Below are 20,576 nucleotides of genomic sequence, written 5' to 3'. Positions count from 1 at the left end.
TGACAATAAAACACGCTCACGTTCTGGATAACCAAAGACAATATAACACAAAACGTGATCCAGGGAAGTGATTGTAAAAAAACACACAGCAAAATAAAAAATCACCATGGCTACAGGTGCTATCGCCTCCCTCCGCGCAGCCGATTGGCGCGCGCCTCGTGCTGGACGGTTCAGCCCGCGTTTACTCTGCATTCTCTTCCCTTCAATCACCTTGTTGTTACCACTTTTGAAAAATCACTGATTGCAGCAGCTGCGCTGCCCGAGGGGCCAAGAGAGAGAGAGAGAGATGAAAAGAAAGATCAGCAGAGAAGCAAGTGGCACCTGACTGATGCCAGTGCGACACAGGACCAAAGCCTCTCGTACGCAAAGAACACAGCGTGACTTTATTAGAAGTACCAGTTTCACGAAGAACAACGAAAACAGAACTGGTGTGAACATTTACTTCTGTTTAAACCATTGTTGAGGTAAGACGCTATCAACAGAAATACTTTAAAATGTTGTCTCCTTGTAAGTTTTTTGTTTTTTTTAAAAACCAAGTTTGATCTTGAAACATTTGAAATGCATTTAATGTATTGGTTGATAGTTCATAAAAATGCCACATTCCTTTCACAAGCACGCTTGAGTTCCGGGCTCTAGAGTTATTGATAATACTGTGTAAAGTTGATGACAATATGCACTAACATATCTTTTGTGGAAACTTGCGTATTTCAATTTTCAGATGACTGCATTTAGCACATGGTACAACTGCTTAGTCTCGTGTAGATGTGATTTTCCTTTTAAATATAACTTTTATTCAAATACTGTTGGTAATGGTGCAAAATATGTTATACTCATATATGTAGAAATATCTTTCAGAGCACTTTCATTGTAATTTCTTTACTGGCACTAATGCCCCCCTTCCCCATATCTTTGGAAGATGTTGGTTTTCTTTCATGGCAAGGACAAACATTTCATTTATTTCTGCCACAATTTTTGACATAAGCTTAAATACAATAAAAGTTTGAAAATTGTTTCTGATTTGTTGCATTTCCTTCCTTGTTTACGCTCTACCTCTGCAAAGCAATTTCTATTGCAAGCCCAAATCCACAAGATACCAGGCTGAGTTTTCTCAGTGGATGGCACCATGTATATACCGTTTGGGGCTGATCTCATTGAGCCACTGAACTGTACATTTAGTCAGATTTTCCACTATCCACACTGGATATGTGTTGGGCAAATGGCCAAACAATGAGTCATTTATTACTATATATGAAATATAGACATGGATAACAGTGTCACTGTCAGTAGACGTTGCACACTTATTTACAAATCCTACATTTCAGGTTTATGCCTTTTCACAGTTCATTTATTCAGGGTTTATACCTCTCTCACTGTTTATATCTGCATTATTTCTTTTGAATTTCTTGAATGAGGATGTGTGATTCATTTTTACAAACTCTCAGAGTAGGTTTACGCTTTGCATGATGGCTTTATATTCTGGCATTCATCCACGTTAAATCATTTTATATAGAGAGATAAGGGATTAGAGTGAATTTTGTGGTTTTGAGGACTTGAGATTTGGAGAAGCAAGACAGACATTTAAATATCGTCCATGATCTTTGGAGTTTACAGATGCTTTAATGAGGACAGATATTTGATGTAACAACCTTTTTGCCGATCACTGCTTTTCCTAGTTGCAACGTCATCAGTCTCAAACTGGATGGTACACCTTACCTTTCACATTTCCCTGTTTCAATGATTGTTTTGCATGGGACAATTCAAGTCGGGTGGGAAATGTGAACATGAGATAGTTAAACGGTTTGAGACGTGCACGATAAAATATTGTGCACAGTAGCTAGTTTGGAACTGGGACTCAGAACGAGGTGGACTTACATGGTCCGATTTACATAAAAAAGAGTAAATCTGCACCCATAAGGTCTACAACTACATTTGAAGTAGATTTAGGAGTTTTTGGATTCTCAAAGGATTTCAAGTGCACTGTTGTGAAGCTGAGACTGGGGGTTGCTTTCCACCAGCTCTTGCATTCATAAAAAGCTACATCTATATAACTGTACATGCTGTACAATTACATATGTGTAAATGGCTAGCAAATATAAATTCGCTCTTTACATGATAACTATTTTTAGCCATGTTCACACCCATTCGTCTACACCCACCACTTTTGGGGGTGTTCTATCTTCAAACATAAAGTGAAATGCACCAGGTATGATTACTGTTTTGGGGGAACTCCAGGTGGCACCATGCCACGGAGAATGTTGTGAATAACTGCAAAATCATAAGTTTGTGGGTGTCAACCAAATATCCAGGACATTCCCTGCATGGAAAGCCACGACCATCTTATGGGAGCACATCTACTCCACGTGATGTTCCATCAAAGTAATGTCACAGCTGAGTACATTTGTGTATGAGAGTTAATTGGCATTTTGGGAAAAGCAAAATGGACTTTATTCTCTTAATCATGCAATGGCACACCTACACGGATAGTAGGTGTATACATTGCTATGGGACTGAACTGGGGTGGCGAAGGGAGCTAAAGAACGATGATGGATTCAACCCAGATCTGTGACTGGGGTGAGTGTCTGAAAGGTTTCTGCACTCTGTCCATCATCTCCTTGTGTTTGCTTTGTTCGCCCTAATTGGCAGGGTATGCCCACACTTGGGTCCCTTGCTCGCTTTGACGCTGGATTCAAACTACCCTGGCTGATGAGGGATGTTACCCTGAAACCGGTCCCAGAATGCTTTTTCCAGTCCAGGGAAGATCTTGCTTGGCAGTTCAGGCTGGACTGTTCCCAAGAAGGAACAGGCTCAAGAGTGATCTGCATATGGCTGGGTCTGAACTGAGATGACAAAGTGAGCTAAAGAACGATGATGTATTCAACCCAGATCTGTGACTGGGGGTGAGTGTCTGAAATGTTTCAGCATTCCGTCCATCATCTCCTTGTGTTTGTTCAATATTATCAGCGCCTCAACATGTATCAGCCAAAGTAAGCATATATTAGATTGTTTATTTTTTTAATCTGTACCCCACCAGTCTACCTGAGGGAAATGAACAGTACTGAACATGACTAAATGTACTTCACTATCAGATAGAGAAATAACCAAAGGTGCAGCAGCATACTGCGTCACAGAGTAGTGAGATTACAGGTACAAGCAGCATTACGTATAATACGAAGGGCCACCAGTGCAGTGTCTGTTCAGCAAACATATGCAACTAGGACCCCAACCTTGACAAAAATGGTCATTAAGGCAAGTAAAACCTTTGGAATCCAGCAGGGTGTGGTGAGAATACTATCACATTATTGGTTCACAGATCCAGGTGAGACCCAAAAGGTCTCTTACATAGATCACTTTAAAGGAGTTGCCTGACTCCTATGTACTTTGGCCAAGTTCTAAAGTGTGTATTCAAGGCATTTCAAAGAAATATAAAACATATTAAAGAATTATGTACAGGATAAAATGTGATTCACATTTGCATAGTATTTCTATTTAGACCACTGAGTAATGTGTTGGCGGTCTAATGAACTTATTTGAAAGCAATAAAGTAGAGTCAGGTGCCTTAAGGCTCTTAAAAATAATGTGCATTCAGACTCCAGAAGATAATGTATTCAATTCATATCCATATCAGCTTCCCTTTTGCTAAAAAGAATAGAAACCAAATAGCATGAGTGGAATTTAATTTGTGTGAGTGAAGCCATCATACCTCCCAGAGTCCGCCTAAAATGCCACTGGTTGTATAAGCATGAAAGGGACCATCTTTCTCTGGTCCCTGTTGGCCAAGCCATACATGGCGAGTACAGAGTAGTGGGCGCAAGAGGACGCTTTGACTGTATGTAGCACCGTACCGAAAAGAGACTGTCATTCACTTACTTCCAGCACACTTTGACTTTCCTAATTATGCCATACACTTGGGTGACCTAGTCACTCCGTTCACAAGTCCTTTCTCTCTGTCAGCAGGAGAGCCTATGTTAGACCTGTCTGCCTTAGGGTAGTCTTTCCCCAAACTTTTTGCCTACTTACTTCCAATTTTTGCCAGATTTCTGCTACTGTTGGCCTTAGGACTCTGTGCACTTTAACACTGCTAACCAGTGCTAAAGTACTTGTGCGCACTCATCTAAACATGGTTTGATTGGTGTATACCTAATTGGCATCTAAATGTACCTATAAGTCCCTTGTAGAGTCGTATACCATTTACAGGGGGGCTGTAAATGAAATGCTACTAGTGGATCTGAGGACTTATTGTACCACTCACTCAAGTAGTACCTTAAAACATGCACCAGGTCTGCTATTGCAGCCTGAATGCAGTGTTTCACTACCATGTCTACTTGGCATTTAAACCCCCTTGCCAAGCCCTCAACTCCCCTTTTATTACATATAAGTCACCCCTACAGTAGTCCCTGAGTGGCGCTAAGGGCAGGGTGCTGTGTAATTGAAAGGTTGGACATGTACTTTTAAGTTTTACATGTCCTGGTAGTGAAAACTAGTTTTTCACGACTGAGGCCTACCCCACCCTTAGAATAACATTGTGGATTCCTTAACACATTTAATAAGCTGCAATTCCTAATTGAGAAGTAGATATATCATGTTTGGTACTCATGAAATTGTAATGATAAACCCTATTTAATGGTAAAGTCAGATTTTTCATTACCATTTTGAAAATGCCACTTATAGAAAGTTCTATCCTGACACAGAAGGGCCACCCACTTTTTCCCAAGGAACTGTGTATAATAGTTAACTCACACACAATATTCTCAGAGAAATCCATTTTTAACAAATTATTTCATCAATGTTTTACACTGGTCACTGAAATGATCCTATTAATTATCCCAGACATATTGATGAAATATTTTCTTTAAATATTATTTTACTTTTCATATTTCATTGGTTAAGTTGTACAAATTATTAGTACAAATCACATTATATACATCAGAGTTCAAAGCATTACATAAACATATTCAAATGATAACACTGGCACCACCATAAAATCCCTTCAATTCTCTATATTTTAATAAATATGGGGATTAAGGGAAGCACAGTTATGTTATGTTTTGTTATTTTAATCTTAGAAGGCGAACAGCTATCCAAGGGTTTCCCAACACCGCCTGTCAGGAACGGAAGAAGATAAAAGGAAGTGTTCTACATATTAAACAACCAGGTTTGTAAACTCTTACGAAAATTCTCATATATAGTTTCTGTCCAAAGTGACATAGGGAGGGAGTTCCACAAAGAGGGACTTAGACAAGATAAGGACCGACCGCCCATTCACGTCAATCTAGTCCTAGGCACCGTGAATTTTGCCTGAGTGGCAGAACGTAAAGGATGTGAAGGAAGATAGGGGCGAACTATGGCATTCAAATATTGGGGTGCCTTAATTTGATTTGATTTTAAACATATAGCTCAGGGCTTTGGATTTAATACGATTCTCAACCCTGAGCCAATGAAGAGTTTGAAGAGAGCCTGAAATGGAAACTGTTTTAGGAACTTTGCAAAGTAGCCTAGCCGCCGCATTCTGCACCATCTGTAATTTACGTAACGCATCATTGTTGACTCATAGATACAGAATATTGCATTAGTCCACTCTTTAGGTGACAATAGCTTGGACCACGGTACGTTGCGGGGACGAAGGCAACATCCAAAGGATTTTCCTGAGCCATCTGAGGATAGTAAAGCAGGTCGAAGACACTTTCACCGCTTATTGCCTCATTGTTAACTGGTCATTGATTATAACGCCTATATCCGGAACCTGATGATTAGGCTGGGGCTGAACGCCATTTCAGGCGGCCAGTGTAGAGGACCCCACAGGTCTTTATTCTTACTCAGAATCAGCACCTCCGTATTTTTACCATTGAGTTTAAGTAGGTTGGCTTGCATCCAACTTGCTATGTTCCTCAGCCCATACTGAGGAGATGATGGTTTAGATGCCCTTTCAGCAGAAAGGGAGAAAACAATCTGGGTGTCATCGGCATAGGAGAAAAGAGACAACCCAGCATCTTTAGCAATCGTCGCCAGAGGCCTGACATAGATGTTTAAAAAAAGAGGGATAAGGATCGAACCTTGAGGAACCCCATAAGGTGAAAAATGAGTATTGGAACTGGCCGTGGGAGAAAAGACCTGGATCGTGCGATCAGTCAGTGATTGCAGAGCTTGCAGTAGCACGGTATGAGAAACCGCGTCAAACGTGGCACTTAAATCCAGGAGTACAAGAGCCACAGTGTCCCCAGTGTCAACACGGTTGTGTATAATTTTTGTGCCTCCGAGCAGAGTAGTCCCCCCTCTTAACTAAAACAGCTTAACAAAACCATAGGTCCCAATGAATCAATCAATCAAATAGTCACAAGACAGGACTACGCAAAATACAAATTGTGATGACTAGTGTTAAGAAAGATGAAGTGTCAACATTTTGGTCTCCAATAGTTCTCCAATAGTAGCAGGACATTTCATAGACATATGTCATGCATTCCTTTTACTTCACTCTCACTGTTCCTGTTATTTATCAGGCATGGAGCACTTCCCCCTCATATAATTTTCCCAATTTTGCTCAAGCGTGATTTGACGAGCACACTAGCCCTGTTTTTTTTAATCTGGTATTCGTAAACCTGTGTTTAAAATAAGGGAGTGGAATTAAAAGATAACAAGCACTAGCATATACAATTCATCTAGCTTATATCTGTAGTTACCTGGAACCTTCCATCCATGCCGTCACTCATCCATCAGTCCATGCTCTCAATGACCTGTCATACATTCACTCACTCACTCATCCATGACTCATTCATCTAATCACCAAATCTTGACTCATTCTTGCACTCACCAACTTGTCACCACAATTGTGCACACAAACACACCAATCAACGAAGCAGCACTTTGAGTTATCAGTCATAACTATTGGGGTTCTGTCTGTGAGAGGTGTGAGAGTGCTGGTAGTAGTGTGTGACAGTAAGACTGAATGGATAGTGAGACTGTCGTCTGCAGTATAAGACTGCTATTGTGTGCAAGGTGTGAGAATGGCATCAGTAGAGTGAGACTGCTATTTTGCGAGTGGCATGAGGTATGTCGATATTGTGTGAATACTGGGCTGAAAGGAGGTGAGAGTGAATCTTTTTAGGTGTGGTTGCTACTTTGATAAATGGAGAGTGCTATCATTAGTGTAAGATTGTGTGTATGTGAGAGTTGTAAGAATGGTCACAGCAGTGTTTGACTAGTATGCTAGGGTTATGAAAGTGCTTCCAGGAATGTGTAGCTGCTAGTCTGCAATGGGTGTTAGAGTGCTATCCCTATTTAGGTTGTTTTGATTTTCTACCATAGGAACCTTAACAGTTTCCTTCATGTGTTCATTGAGACTACGGCTGAAGGTAAGCTGTGTACTTACTTAACAATGGACAATTATTTCTCTTGAAACAACACAGTAGCAATCTTTCATAAGTGAAGTTGTCTTTCGCTGCTTGTAAACCATGTTAGTAGTCTGATTTACCTAATTAGGCTTTGTAAAATTGAATCGGAAGGGTTATTAATGACCTAGGTAATCTATTTGTTTATTTTCTAAAACCTTTGATCAATGATTGCTCTCAGGTCACCCTGTTCATCAATCCCTTTGCACAGATCACTGACCCACAATTTCTAGGGCTGTACTGGGACAGAAAATAGGCACAGGCACCAAAATTAAAGTGTCCCTGTTAGACCCCACATCCTTGGTGTGTGTTACCCCCAAATGTTTTGCCTTCACTCCTCCTGTTTTGCTGAATTCATTTTGCTGCATTAGGGCACCTTGCACTTTACTGCTGCTAACTAGTGTTACAGTGCTTGTGCACTCCCCTTTAAACATGGTAAACTTGGCTTATACCCAATTAGCACACCTTACATACTTATAAGTCGCTAATAATGTGTACAGCATGTACCCAAGGCCTGTAAAGTAAATGCTACCTGCAGCACTTATAGCACTTATTGTGCCAACCTCTTAAATAGCCCTTTTAAAGCATGTCTCAGGCCTGCCATAGCAGCCCGTGTGCATTTCTAAAACTGCAATTTCAACCTGGCAAAATAAATCTTTTGCCAGACCTAAATCTTCCTTTTAAGACATATAAATCAACGACAGGGTAAGCCCTAAAAAGCCCATAGGGCAAGGTACATCATATTTAAAAGGTTGGACATGCACTTTACATGTCCTGGTAGTGACAAAGTCTTACCTTCGTTTTCACTACTCAAGGCCCACCTCTCCCATAAGATAACATTTGGTTACATTATTACATTTAATGAGTGATAACTTTTTTTTAGGGGAATAGAGAGAAACATCATGTTTGGTCTCTAATGAATTGTAATTTAAAATCGTATTTAATAGTAAATCAGATTTTAAATCACAATTCTGAAATTTAAGTCACAATTCTGTGAATGCCACTTTTAGAAAGCAAACAATTTCTTCTCCAAATCATTTGGTGCCTGCAGCCTGTATCGTGGGTCATATGACTAGTTGTAGTTGGCAGTTGGCCTTTGTGTATTCCTCGCAGACCATATGACAAAAGGGGTACTGGATTTTGGCAGGTTGGGCCATCCTGACCTGATGGGAGGGGCAGAGATGTCACCTACCACACTTGCACTTAAAAAGAGCTGCCTCAGCACACAGAAAGAACTTCCTACTAGTCTTTTGTAACTCCAGACATCCTGGTACCGGGGCAGGGGAAGGAAGGAAATTCCAGAACCAGATGTGAGGGGAAGTCTAAACGTTTCTCCCGCTTCAAAGCTGGCACCATGTATAAATATTAGACCCTCAAACCAAATCTTCAGTATACTCCTGGACCTGTGGATACTACAGAAGGACTGTCCTGCTGCCTGAGGCCTGCACTGCTGTCTGAGAAGGAAGAATGGACCTGCTCCCTTCATTGCAGGCTAGTGAATCCACAAGCCAGCTCACCGACCTCCTGTTCAGAGCTACAGAAACATAAGCTCCAGAGACCTCCATGAAACTGCCCAGCTGATCTGCTGCACTGGACCTGCCTGAGCCTTGCTGGCCTCTGCTGGATTGAGTTCCTGAACCCCAAGAAGTGCCTCCTAGGTCCTGGACCCTTGGTTTGGCATCAGGTGAGCTCCACCTGGAAGAAAAGGAGAAATCCTGGAGTTTTGGGCTCTTTATGACCGCAACTGGGCCCATTCGTGCCAGGACCGTGCCAACCCTGCCAGCGGCCAACATGAATCTCCAGTGAACCTGACTCTTCGCGCTACAGCAACCGTCGGTGACGATCGGCAACGTGAGATCTGCACTTCATGCTACAGCATTGACAGCCTGTGGTGACCGCCAGCAATATTTGCCCATAACGCTTGAAAAGATCTTCGCACAACAGTGATGATCATCCGTGACACCCAGACTGCTTTTCGCGTTGCAGCGATGACCATCAGTGACACTGTTCCTGCTCCTCGCGCCCACCTCCACCATGAATTGCACTCTTTTTGCGCTGAACTTTGAAAAGGCGCTTGTACAGAGGTGCTTACCTGGTCCCTGCATCTGTCCTGCCCTCCATCACAGAAGGCCTGAACTTGTGACTGTCCCTCAATCTAGCACAACCATGACTGTGAGTGACATTTTGTGCTTTTAGGCACTATACTTACCAAAAATCTTTCAAATTGCATACCTCTGTTTCTATTGGTTGAATTTTTGCAGTTTGGTGGCAACTATGTTATTCATTTCTACTCTATGTTTCGAAATTGGTATGGAATTTTTCTTGTGTTGTGTTTTCATTATATTACTGTTTGTGTGCTTCATAGATACTTTATACATTGCTTCCAAGTTAAGCCTAACTGCATTTGTGCAAAGCTACCATAGGGTTAGGCACAAGTTAATTTAGCGACTTTTGTGGTACACCCAGATAGGGATTGGGCTGTTGCTTGAGGAGGGTCAAAAGCCCCCTCAATCAATAAGCTAATTTCCCACAGCTTCCCATTAGCGATCCTGATACCTAAAAAAGTGCCTTACATCTGCAAATCAGGGTAGTTTTGAACTATTAAAGAACACTGTATAGGTATTCTGCATGGTATGGGAGACTGCATGCATTTGTTTGGTGTCGCCAATACGTATGGTAATATCAGGTAAATCAGCAATAAAAACTTACTAACCAGGTCATGAAACAGTCCCACAAATGCCCCAAAAATGGTCCGCACACTGACTTGTCGAACCAGCCCTTTGGGCACTGAGTGATTGCCCTATGTGCCAGTCTGACCCTGCACACATGCTCACAGCCAAATGTGTCGAATGCTGTTACCAAACACCAGTTACACAAGTGAAGAGTGACTGAGCTGCTCTCATCGGCCTCTCAGTGCTCACAGGCACTCATCATTTGTTCCTGGACTCTGCCTCTAGCCTGATATCAACAGATGCACAATATTTGTTAGCAACGGTCCCAGTGCACTACCGCTGACGTGATTTCAGCTCCCCTGCACGTGCACACACATATGCAGAATGTGCCCTTCACATACAGGGTGAATGTGCTGAAGAATGAGCTTGACAGGAGCAGTTGGTTCATCACCAAGCAGCTTCATCATAATACTGTGCATGTGCTGGGGACCACATATTTATGCATGCCTGGAACAGCAGCACACTTATGCACTAGAATATTCAACATGTCACAGCATAACCCCCACCCACCACTCTTATCACCCAATCGGATGGAGAGGTGTTGGCTCTGGGTCAAGACTGGCAGGTCTCAAAACAATACTGAACATGATCAGGGCTTGTGGACAGAGTGGAGACACACCACACAAGCTCAGCTGTTTTGAATTTACTTCAACATGCGCTGCCAAACACCACATGATACTCAGTTATGCCGCAAAGTTTCATCCCAAGAAGCTATCCTACAACTTAATCAAATGCTCACAAACATTCAAGCATGACTATCTTCCAAAAACCTGAAAATGAATCCTCTGAAGACAGTCTTGCTCCTTATCTCCCCCACTCTAAGGCCTTGGCGCTGGTCCAAGATTGGATAACATAGCTAAATGCACGTGATTGTGATTCTAAAATCACAGACTGCTCCAAATCCCTGGCGGGTACAATCAAAAAGCATGGGAGTCTCCAAACACACATCAACAACATACCAAAGAGCTCCCAATTCCAACTCAGACTTTAAAAACATTAAATGTTTAATTCCAGACTGAAACCTCAAGCAAGCGGTTCAAGCCTTGGTCATTTCCAGACTAGACTATGAAAATGTCGTCCTTACAGGGATGTCCAAATCTCACCTACCCCCTATGGAGGTAGATTCTAAGCTCATCTCAGGTGCAAGATGCTAAAATCACATCTCACCCATACCTATCAAAGCCAGAAGCTTCTTCACATTACTCAAAAAGCCTTGCACTGATACACTCCAGAACACCTGCCTCAAAAAACCTCACTGTCTGGGGGCTGCCTCTCAACGTGAAGTGCAAATTCTCTTCTAGAACCCTCTCGGTTCATGAAAAACAGATCAATCTATTGCTCCTTGATGGGCTATGTACACAAAATATGGAACTCTGTCCCCACGATTATTCGAACCAACCTCTGTTTGAGACTTTCAGGAGAGAGGTAAAACTCACTTCATCCAGGAATACTTTATGAACTAAGGTGCTTTCAACTACCTTTCCATTTTAGAGCTTCGTTGTCCCTTGGAGAGCAGTGCAATATGTACTAGTCTAGTCTATTATCATTGAATGCGGTGGCCATCTTAGGAGTGGGGAATACAATGTGCATCTTTACATGTGGTACCGGCACTGCTTCTACTGCCATTCATGGCATTATGGGCTATATTACTGTTTTTTAAGTGGCCTCCGCACTGTAGCTGTTGGAGAATGTGTTGCCACAGTAACGGACAGTGGGGGAGATGGCCTACAAAAGGGATGTTTATTTCTGATATAGTTGGCAATTACAATGCACCACAATTACAGTTTATTGTACAGTAAGGGAACTAGTTTGTGGGGGAGGGTGGGGCAAATGCTGGTAAATGGTTCCTGGGCTCTGATAAGAGTAATTGGAGCCTTTTACCCCTGACCGTGAGGCCACCTTAATAATGGTCTCAAAATAAGGACCAATTGCCCCCTTTTAGCACTTGATTCTCTGTAGCAGTAAAGCAGAGCAGTCCAAGGCCTACTCAGGGAGGGGTTGAATTCTGAAACACACACAATATTTCTAAATGTATTAATATCGAGTTATTGCTTTTGCTTTAGAAAATATAAGAAATACTTCAATTTGCATTTATCGAAATACTAAATATAAAATTACAAATGCATACAGTGAAAAACTAATTTCTCTAAGCCCCTCTCAAGGCCCTTCCGACTGGTAAATTTGTGGAAGAAGGTCTTTTAGATTTAAACAATGTAAAGCCCCTTCCTATTGTATTTGTCACTGAGTTCACAATCTTAAACCCCTTAATATTGTATCAGGTAATCCACATTGGAAACGCACCCCCTACTGTATATGTTTTGGCGTTACGCCATGCGTCTTCCTACTGTGTATGATTGGTCTACATTAACACTGCCTCTGTAAGGAACTGGTGGGCCATGGTGGGCTAACACTACTACTTCCTGATCAAATACCCATAAAGAAATATTAACAAAGAGGCGGAGTCAAAGCCCTGAGGCCATATAATTAGTGGCCCCAAACGCAGGGGCTAGTATGCACCTTTTATCACCTGACCCACAAGGTAGTAAGGCAGAGCAGTCAGTGTTACTCAGGGACAGGGTTTCAGATTGAGAACAGGAGCTCCACAAACAGCACAATAAGACATTATAAATCAATTTCTAGTAAATGCTTTGACTTTTAAATGGAAAATGTACTTTATTTCATGCACATCTGAATATTAAAATTACAAATGTAGACAATTAAAAGCAGACTACTTTGACCCTCCTGCACCAGAGAGCTGTGGGAAAAACCACTGTGTTACAAAATGCAAGTATGGAGTTTGTCATAGAGTTTACAATGTACAAACACCTTTCTCTAGTATTAGTCAGACTTGACATTTGTCAGAGAGTTTGCAAAATAAAATGACGTTCTATTCTACTGGTCAGACAGTTCACAATGCAAAATCCCTTCCTACTGTGTCAATGTGATTACACCGGAGAGAGGCAAGCTATTTTCTACTGTATTTTAGACTGGGTCTACGTTAACAATATCTTCAATAGAAACGAGCAGTGGGAGCACTTCATTTGTGCCTAATCAAATGCCCATAACAAAATCAGCAGAGAGACAGAGTGAAAGTCCTGGCAAACTCTAACTATTATGTTAAATTGAGCACCAATTACACCCCTTTAGCACTTTGCAGTCACCATAGTGGGGTAGAGAAATCCAAAATCTACTCAGGAAGGCGGTGTAAGGATGAAACCAGGCACACAATGGCACTTAATAAATCAATGCTCAGTTGATTTTCCTTTATGTTTTTAAGTACATTAATTCTCACACAACTAAATTTGAAACATAAAATTACAAATGTACTCAGAAATCTGTACCACCCTCTATATATCATTGAGAAGATGTATCTCAATATTAAACAATGCAAACCCCCATCCTACTGTTTTTGTTACAGGGTACACAATTTAAATCCCCATCCTTATTGTGTTTGTCAGAGAATTCACGATGTAAACCCCCTTCTGTTGCATGTGTCCAAGATGACACAATGAGGTCCTGTTGCAACTGAGTTCTGCCGCTTTAGTACACTATAATGTTTTGCTTTTGATCACCCTGCTTTGGGACCTTTACAATAGGTGATTCGCACTACCCTGGTCTCACTTATGATTAATTTCAAGTTAATTGGACTGAGCATGTTTAACGCCAGAGTCCACCTTTTAAGACAAGGTTGCTGAGGTAAGGGGCAATTGGCTGGTTACACATTAACTCATGTACATATGCATGTGCGGGCTACACGTGTGGCGCCGCGGCCAGGGCGACTGACGCTGGAATCTGGGGACCACGGTTCGATCCCCGGCTCCGGCGGCAGGTCAGCCCAGCACCATGTGACTCTGGGCAATAGCTCGCTTAATCTTCCCGACGGCCCCCAGCGCCTAGAGACCCTGCGCTTTACTAATGTGGACTTTACGAGGGAGACTACTGTTTGTGAGCAGCCTGGTTGCGGCACACAGGTAACATGCCTGTTGTGGTTTTAAACTGCAAATTCGACCTGTTAATACACGCAAACCCATCTTCATATTTTATATGTGGAGGAGGTGTGCATAGGGCTGCCTCCCTAAAGGCTCATTTGCCCTATGAACTCCATCCCCCGCGATCCAACACAAGAAAAGGCACAACAACAGAAGAAGGCTACTGCAGTAACCTTGAGTCCCGGGCTCCATTGTCAGGCCCCAGAACAAAGAAGCAGTGACCTCTTCTCTGGGTGCATTGACCCCATTCCTATGGCTGGGGGGTGGAGGAGCTGGTGCAACCAGGCAAAAAAGCCACTCCTGCTGAAGGCGGGCTTTGGAATGATGTAGTTCCCATCAGGGGAGCAGCAAAGGAAATGCCACCTGAGGTGTAAGTGGGAGCTGAACGGGCATGAGTTGGTTCCCCTTGAAGCTCTTCCACCCTTAGCTGCAAATGGATGCCCAATGGGCTTGTGCACCCAGGAATAAGAAAAAGGAAAAGAAGGTGAAAACATAAAGAGAAACATTGGAATATTAATACAGAATACTTATACCAGCCATTATAAGTCCCGAGGCACTTCATTGTTTTCAGTCATATACCCCCACCTATTGGTGGCCTAAACTTTATGAAAAGTCACTCAGAAAATAATGTCCTATTCTCATTGTATGTGGACCGTTTCAGCAACAAAGGTCAAAAAATCTTTCTGACATTCCACTCTGTCTGCTTCTGTGGATGCTGGTATTTCAATATTCATGAGTGCTCCTACATATGTTGGTCGTCTAGAAAGGTGTCTGTAACTTTATTGCTCTGGATGCTTGTGTGCGTTTGTGTGTGCTCTAAGTGATCATCAGGCCCTTATGTGTGCATTCATATAATATTTTTGATTCCTGTATGTACACGCAGGGTTGTAAGAGTACACTTGTATCGAGAGTTCGATTTATTTGGTATTCACTTTGACTATATCCAGTAATCTGGCACAAAGTCAAAAGTTAATACAGCAGTTCTAGTTCAACAATGACACACTTAGTACAAAGAGGAAAGGAAAGCAAAATCTATTCATATATATTCACAAAACGTCATATCTTCGTCCTACAATGCCTTTCAACATGTGACCTAAATACGCCATCTAAAACTCTCTAAGCTCTGCATAGTGACGCCTATTGATAAAGATACATTTACACATGAGCAAATCTAATGTCCCTATTCACAAAGTTACATTTACACATGCAGATTTCTCTTGCACTTCGGTGTAAATCTACCCTTTATTTTGCTATTCACCATTTCTGAGGGCAGATGTACACCTAAGTGTAGCCTTATATAGCTTCACCCTTGAAACCATGTATTCGAGACATTGAAAAGTGAATTTACAAGTGTAAAGTTAATGCTAGTACTTTTGCACATGTAGGCTGAGATCCACTGCCAAAGCTAACACTGGGGTGATGATCTACCTCTGGTAAAGTATAGGGAAAAGTGATACAGGTTATTACATTTAAAAAATAAAATATTACAAATAATTTAATGTCAAATGAAATTGTAAATTAATTTAAAATATTAAATAACCTAGAACTAATAAAATAAAATGGTACAGCACATTAACTCAATTACATTTTTATTAAATATTTATATCGTTTTTAAAAATAATTGAAGTTGCGAATATTATTTTTTAATAACATTTAAAAAAAAACACTCTAGCATTTAATATTTTGCAAATATATTTAAGTTATGTATTTAATCATTTTAAACATTACATTGTTAATAAGAATTTATTGTAATTGTTTTTTAAATAAGTTAATTATTAATTTTTTAACTTTTGATCCCAAAATCCCCAAAGGGATTGTCCCCAAATATGTTGAGGGTGATGATAATGCTAAGTAGTTTACAGCCTTTGAGAGGGCTCGTAAAATGAGGAAATTTCACCAGAGAGAATGGGGGAGCTCTACTGTGGGAGTTATTCTCAGGAAAGTGCAGGGATGAACTCCTGACACTGAATGAGGAAAATGCTAAGTCCTATGACCTTATAAGGATACCCTGATTTAGGGCTTTGAACTCACCACTGAGGAACACAGGATTATACTCAGGGAGACTCACAAAACCTCGAGTCCGTACTGGGTAGATTTTGGTGACGTCTCAGTCAAAACACTGGGGGCCTCATTTATGAAAAGTGACGTATCGCTGCGTGAAAACAGCAATGCTTCACTTTTCACTGCACCCTCCTTGCGGCACCAATGATGCGTCATATTTACAGTATGACGCATCATGGCGCAAGGAGTTACAGATACGTCAGTATTTCTGACGTATCTGTATTGTGCAAAAGTAAGGTATTGCTGGAGTGTGTCACAAAAGTGACGCAACCCCAGGTATGTATCCTTTCACATGGGGCAAGCCCCATGTGAAAGGGCCTGCGTCAGTCTTACGCCTGCTGTGAGGCAGGCGTAAGAAATTGACGCATTTGTGTCCTAGAAGTGGCGCAGTGAAATCTTATAGATTTCACTGTGTCACTTCTATGACCCTTTCTTGCGTCAGAACGCCCCCCCTGCATACATTATACCTGGCGTAGGTTTAATGTAGCGCAGGGGTTTACAAAGTGACACATCTACCTAGTTGCGTCACTTAGTAAATATGGTGCAACAAGGCACATTTTTTACGCTGCTGGTGCGTCACAAAAAGTGACGCACTGGCGGCGTAAAAGTGACGCACAGCCTCATAAATGAGGCCCTAGGTTTCTGGTTGAAAGGCAGTAAGGTGCATGATTTTGAAGGGCTCTATAATTTGATAATGAAAAAGCATCTGTTCAGTAACTTTACTTCTGAAAAACTGCATCAATACCTAGTGGACTTAGGGTTTGTCTCTCCTCAAGAGTTGGGGAATAAGGCTTGCTCCTGAGTCAAGTCAAGTCAAATAAGCTTTATTCGATTTCTTCAGAGGAAACCATAAAAGCAGAGTACATATAAAAACTGTTGAAATTTACAAAAATAAAAATTGTATGCAAACTAGTTAAATATACAGCAATCTTGATTAGAAATTAATTTCTGTCAGCAACAATCGCTATTGTTAAAAAGGATTTATCATAAAATACAGACACTTTTACATCACCACAAATTTACAATCTAATGTTTTTTCTACAATTGATTACATTCTTCAAAAACCTTGTCATAGACAACATAATGTACTTGTTGGATAATAACTGAAGGAATAAAAATGCTGGGCGACATTACCTAAACCCAAGCGACCTTAGGCAAAACAAGGGTGTCCAGAAAGACCCAAGGTGGGGGATGACCAAAAGAAAGAGGTTACTGCTCCCAAAGGGAAAGATGTGGGACACAAAGGGGAATAACCCCAAAAATCTTCCAAAAGCCTCGAAAACCCTGTTTAGGTGGGTAGGCCAGATACTCTTCCCAATCCAAGGGTGAGTACCGGGGTAAGAACTGGAATCCCAAGAAGGTATGGCTCCAAATCTGCTGTAAGCAGAATAGTCACCAAACTGGGGGCTCTGAATTTCCCCAAAAAAGGTTACCACTAGTCAAGCACCCAAAGGGGTTACCAGTCTCCAGATGAGATCCTTGGTGGGCCCTGACCAGGTCAGAGAGCACAAAGAAGCTATTTTAATCTCAGAGGGTGGAGCGGATATGGCTACTCTGATGTCTGACCCAGTTACCTGGAGAAATACCGACAAAACCCAAATATCAGTGGTGTTGAAGTGGTGGTCATGTCTTCTCCAATTCCAGTGGAATGCCTGATAGGTTATGATCTGGAGACCTCAACATGGGCTGAGGTAGAGATGAGAACCCATGCAGCCATCCTGGGAATACCTGTATGGATACGTGTGAAAACTAGAGCACAAACCAAAGCCTAGGGTGAACAAGAGTTATTGGAACCTGGATTATTGGCCCAATCCTCCAAGAGAAAAGGCAAGAAGGCTGGCAAACCAACTTCTGAAAAGACACAAGTTCAGACCCACTCTCCTCAGGGAGAAGGCCTGTCAGCCCTTGAGGGAAGTTAGCCTCAGGAGCTTTGCCTTTACATAGCAGAGCTTCTAGGAACAAGGGGGAGCCTCTAGGGAAGATCTGTGCCAGGGACAGAGAACCTGTTCCACTATTGAAGGTCTGAGAAAGCAAGCTGGGAAAGTGAAGATGTCAGTGGTTCCCACAGGACCTACTAGGAGGAGGGACTCATTTACACTGAGGCCACTGGCCCCAAACCTGGTGCCACTAGGAGAGTGGTAGTGCCTCAGCAGTATAGGCAGTTCTTACTTACATTGTTCATCCTTCCGAATCTTTGGAGGAGTGTCCAGCGCTTCAACATCCAAGCAGCATCTAAAATTGGGAGGAGGAGCCATCCACCTGCAGCTGGCACTGACCGCACTTGCCCTGTACTTCGGCTTCCCTATAGTTGGGTCCACAAAGGAAGCCTCTCACCAGTAAGAAGCCTATGCTGCTCAAGGAGGTCAGATCGTTCTCCCTGCCGAGTTTGGAGATGCCAGGTCCTCCAGGAGTTGCCCAGCACCAATACTGTGGGTACCAGAGCATTTGACGCAACCGGGGATTGCTGTTTGTCCATTCTGGGTACTGACTAAGCCAACCTGTCAAAAGGGACTTCAGGATCACTGAGGCCAACAGCAAGAGCATCCTGCTGTCCTGTTTTCTCTCCCTCTCCAGGTCACAGAGCCAAGTGAGAGCCTCTAGCTACAGTGACCCATTGTCCAAAGCACATCTGCACCTGAGCCCCCTTTCCCAGATTCACAGAAACCGACTGTGTGCCTGTGCTCTAGAGACCCTCAAGAGCCGAGCCCTCGAGCTGCCAAACCTCTCCCAAAGGCCCTACTTGCCGCCTTTATTTTGCAGGTACCTTTGCCATTTACCCCAAGGCGTTCAAGGCTACCAACGCGACCAGCACTTCTGCACCCAGACTCACCAGGGCTGGTAAACCTGAACTGATGGTGGTTTCTTGGAGCTTGGCCCCTTAAGCCCCTAAAGTTATCCAACAAAACAATTCACTAGTGTATCTATGAGGTGTCTGTTTCTCCCATAAAAAAAAATGTTGTAAATAAAACAAATATCCAACTCCAGGATAGCTTACGTAGTATTTATTATGATGGAAAGATCAAGAGTAGAAGCACAGAGAGCCCCACCAGGAGCAGCCTTCCTGCTGCTCAGCCAATACAACAACTGCCAACCTCACTCATCCAACATTCCACAGCATCATCACACTCCAGCATTCCACACCACATACACACTGGATGAGCAGCAAGTAATACACATCTCCTTTCTTTACGGTGTACATGAACACAATGCAATGGGCCAAGGAAAAGTTTACATTAGTAAAATATACATGCATTGTAAAAACAAGAGGGCCCATTGCAAAGACCTGAAGGTGGCTAAAGGGTATACAAGTTAAGATTACAAAAAAACACAGTACAATGGGCGTGCAAGTTCACATCCAAAATGCAAAGCAAGTACAGAAGAATGTAACAGTTTACTTGAATGTTAACAAAATATATGAAATGATGGAAGACTATGCCCACCCATGTACTCACAGTAATAAAAACAACAACTTGGGCAAGATAAAAACAATCTTTCTGCTTTCTTAAAGACTACACTTACCTACATCCTCTCCCTTTCCACACAAAACAATCAAACCCGCATTCTACTACACCACACATAACCAACCAAACCCCTTATGCCACAATACATACCAGCTGGCCAGGCTGAATTGAAAATAAACACACAGGGAACCAAACCTCCACAGTGCAGTAGACATCTCGCCACAGCAAAACAAATACAATTCACAACCACAATACCAATACTAAGGGTGATACCTACTTCACCCACCAACCTCACAAATGTGGTAGATGCGAGTGACTACTACCTAGTCAACTCAAACACCACGTCAACCAGGGTGGTTACCTAAATCAACCCACACCCACAATTTCTTTTTGTGGTAGACCAAAGGGGCTTAGCACCGTAAAGCCTTCTCACACACACCAACCGTGAGGGATTCACATATATCCACCCACTAACCACACAAAAGTGGTAGACGCGAGTCACTAACACCCAGTCAACTCGAACACTACAGCAAAAAATAGTTGGAGAGCAGAGAGGCTTAGCACCATAAAGCCTTCTCACACACCTCCAACCGATAGGGATTGCTCATACACCTACAACCACAACATGGTGGTGTCCCAGAGTGACTTAACACCCAAACACTCATTCCACACAGAGCCTCCAATGCCATACTGGCTGAACACAGTAAAGACACCCACTCACAAGAATCACACTGTCAGTACCCCCCCCCACAGTGAAGGGATTTTTCCAGAACACCACTCCACAAGGTCCAGAGGAACCTCTCTACCACCTCAAAAACACACAGAAGAATAACCTACAGCACAACATGTTACATGTGCACAATTGTTGCTGGGCTGGGCACCCAGAAGCCCTCTGAACTACAAACCCAGAAACCAGTCCCATAGAATGCCACCACCACTGGCACTCCTCCA

The 20,576-nt window shown here is 42.4% G+C and overlaps 1 protein-coding gene across 4 annotated transcripts in view; it reads left to right on the top strand.

Annotated features, from left to right (window-relative positions):
* Positions 1 to 204: 204 nt before the first annotated feature.
* Positions 205 to 20,576, top strand: part of LOC144767075 (neuropeptide Y receptor type 6-like) — a 399,172-nt gene continuing 378,800 nt past the window's right edge. For 2 of the 4 annotated variants that reach the window (XM_078650698.1, XM_078650701.1), the window contains exon 1: positions 205 to 464. The gene's annotated coding sequence lies outside the window, so the exon portion shown is untranslated. The remainder of the gene's footprint in view (positions 465 to 20,576) is intronic. The other 2 variants (XM_078650700.1, XM_078650699.1) reach the window with 2 other exon arrangements.

The sequence above is a fragment of the Lissotriton helveticus genome, chromosome 7 (genome assembly GCF_964261635.1).
Source record: "Lissotriton helveticus chromosome 7, aLisHel1.1, whole genome shotgun sequence".
Taxonomy (NCBI): domain Eukaryota; kingdom Metazoa; phylum Chordata; class Amphibia; order Caudata; family Salamandridae; genus Lissotriton; species Lissotriton helveticus.
Note: the sequence above shows the minus strand (reverse complement) of the source record. Positions and strands in the feature narration are given on the sequence as shown.